Raw genomic sequence first — 3,545 nt, 5'->3', positions numbered from 1 at the left:
AAATGAACTACACATTCATTTCTATATCTATCTTACACATCTTAGTTCAGGGAGTCTAATTTTATGGTAGGAATATGTGGTGTTTCCTTACTCCAAACCTCAATCTCTAAGTGACCATCTCATCTGTATTTGTATTGGCAAACACAAGTGAGAAAGTTTGTCAATAATAACACTTGTTTCCCTCCTCTGTGGATTCATTCCTCATTAAAGATTCGGTGACATCTCCCTGGTCAGATCTATCCCACCAGTTAAGATCTTGAGAATTCCCAAGGGAACTCTGGACAAGTTTATCTTGGCATTGATCTATTTTCACTTGTGATCTCCCTGTGGCAGGGCCCATGATTTATTCATCTTTGTATTCCTGGTCATTAGCATGGCCACAGCAGGCACACTGTAGGACCTCAGTAAACATCTGTCAAATCTAACTGAAAAAATTTCAAAAGGGCATTTCATTATGAATTTAAACAAGATACTCAGTTTTTGCTTCCAAACACAAGCTTTCTTGATTAATTGCGGTAGTGGTGACTGAAGCCAGGGACGAGCTACCACTGAGCTATGTTCCTAGTCCTTTTTAAGTTTTATTTTGAGACAGCATCTCATTAAGTTGCCCAGGCTGACCACCAACTTTCAATCCTCCTGCATCAGCCTCAGCCTCCTGTGTCACTAGGATTACAAGTGTGCACCACTATGCTTTGCCAAGCTTTTATTTTTTAACACTTAGCTCTTCTGTTTCATAGGAGAAATCTGGGTGGTATTTTAATAGATAATGGAATAATTAAAAGAATCATTTTTTAAAAAATCTTATTTTTAAAAATGCCAGACTTCTCAAATACCTATGTGGTTAGTATGTATTAGACTGAACCACGAGAAACTCCTGTTTTTGTAGGTCACAGTTAGTTAACTATTATCAGTAGAAAACTGTTCAACCTAACATAATAAAAAATAACATAACTACAAATACCTTGTTTAACACTGAGGCCATAGTGTAGTTTGTTTTGTTTTTTAAATTAATCACCTAATCTCCTCACCATGGTCTCTATAGCTGTATATGATAACCTCACAGCCTCACCCAGATCTACATACTCTGATTCCTCAGGCCCCAGCTACAGTCTTCCTTGTGGTCTTTGAACACACCAAGCTAATTTCCTCCATCTAGAATGTTTCCCCCAGACCTTTACATGGCTGTGTTCATCCTGAAATTCAAGTTTCAGATAAAAATACTACCTTTTCAGAAAACGTCTCTGAAAGAAATATTTGTTTCAAAAGTAAACTTCTCTGAGCACCAATTTAATTAGCACCCTTTCACCCTCAGTTACCCTCTCTCACATTCTCACATCATCCAGTTTTATTGTCAACAGAGCGTTTCTCATTCACAACCCCATGCTTTTGTGCTTAATTGTGTGTGAGCCTCTGGCACACTAAGATTAAGCTCCAGGATAGATAGCAAGAAACTTACCTATTTTATTCATGGCTCTGAACATAGTATGCACAAAACAAATATTTAAATAATGAATTTCATAGTTAATTTTTAAAAAGTAGCAGAATCATGGTTATTATTTCTTCAAATATTTCCTTCCTTGTTTTACTAATCCTATTATCTGGAATCCTTTGTACAATTAACCCTTTTCCCTCTATCTTCCATGCCTTGAACTTTTCTCTAAATTGTTTTCATCTCTCATTTTTTCCCATTTTTGGGGGTGTTGGGGATCCAACCCATGGCCTTGCATATGTTACACAAATGCTCTACTAACTGAACTATATCCTCCGCCCCCTCTTTGCATTTATTTATCCCTTCTTGATACCTTCCAGGTTAATTTCTTGATCCCATCTTTTGACTCACAAACTTATTTTGAATATACCCAGGCTGTTTCCCAACCCATCCACTGAATCTTTTATTTCTACAATAATAGTTTATATTCCTAATGTCCCCAATTCTTCCATAATTGCTTATTCCTGCCCTGGTTTCTTAGTATCTTTTCCTTCTCTGAGAATATTTACTATGCTTATTTTCATTTCTTGTCCTCCTTTTTCTTCTGCTTGAGTTTACTCAGTTTGTTGTCTTTCTCTTCATAGTGCTTAGATTCCTCCTATGTCTCATCATCTTCATCCATGGACTTGGGATGTTCACTTACTGGGCTTTTACAGAATACTTGGGGAGAGAGGAAACTATGCTGCTCCTGGTAAGTCTGGGGGAGACAGGTGGGGTGGCTGGGAGCCACTGATGCTGGAATCTGGGCTCAACCCCCTTCCTCAACCAGGAGGCCCTGTCCCTTTCAGATGACTTCCTGTTCCCTGAACCCTGTCTGTTCCAGGATATAATCATTGAGTCCTCAGAGGTGGAGGAAGTGAGGGAAAGTGCAGTCCACTTGCATTTGTCATCTCCCCACACCCAAGCAAGGCTCCAAGGTTGCCTTTACATTATCTGGCAGTCTCTGGGGTGGATGCTTTGCATGTTGGAGGTTTTTCAGTCCTACAGTAGCAGTGGGGGAGACTAAGTAAATTAGTCTTTGTATTCCACCCACCCCCCAAATTACTTCTGAGCTTTAAGAGAAGCCTTTTGTTTTTATTTGTTAACATTTTGCTGTGAAAGGTCTATTCACTTCATTCCTACTCTTAATTGTGTGATAACACCCAATTTTTGAGCTTCTTTGCATTCGGAAGAGTTTGAATCCATTTTGTTTATCCTTAAACCAAAATATTTGTTTCCCTTATTGACTCTTTAATCTTTCATGGCTCATTTTCCTTCAGAGGTACAACTCCCATATCTAAATTGTAGAATGAAGCATGCCTATAAAAAATGGCAAGACAACATAGATGCATCCCCAAGACACACTGTTGAATGAATGAATAAAAACTGCAGTCCTAAATGTGCTGTTGTATTTTTTAAAATGTTCTATACTGAAAAGGTCTGAAAGATTTGATGCTACATCAATAAGCAGTGAGATACCAACTCTGATGCTGGTGTGTGTATGTCTGTGTATAAAGAACTGTGGGATTGTTCATTTATTCCTACACTGGGCTTCCTTTGGAACATTTCCCCAAAAGACTCTGGAAATATCTACTTTAACAGATGTGCTTCAGGGGAGTGTATGAGCTCCTGCAGATTATAGGCCAAGCTTTGTGAGTTGGAATAAATGTGTATCTTTCTGGAGAGGGGGGCTTAGACTTTTCATAAGAATCTCAAAGGGAACCCCAAGAGCAGTTAAGAAGCATTGGCCATCTTTGTTGTGCCATGGAATCAGCCTGGGTGCCCATCAATAAATGCATGGATAAAGAAAATGTGGTATATATACACAAAGGAGCCATAAAGAATGGAATCGTGTCATTTGCAGGAAAATGAATAGAACTGTAGATCATAATGGTAAGAGATATAAACCAGACAATCAATGCATGTTTTCCCTCATATGTACAATCTAGGAGAGAAAAGACAATAGGAAAGTAACAGGGAGACTATTAAAGAAGAGGAAGGAGATGAAGGATTTCCCTCTCCCATCTTTAGGGGATGGTTAGAAGGGCAATACGGGTTAAGTGTGATCAAAGTGTAT

The sequence above is a fragment of the Callospermophilus lateralis genome, chromosome 3, assembly GCF_048772815.1.
Source record: "Callospermophilus lateralis isolate mCalLat2 chromosome 3, mCalLat2.hap1, whole genome shotgun sequence".
NCBI classification, from domain to species: domain Eukaryota; kingdom Metazoa; phylum Chordata; class Mammalia; order Rodentia; family Sciuridae; genus Callospermophilus; species Callospermophilus lateralis.
This window is presented reverse-complemented; position numbering follows the sequence as displayed.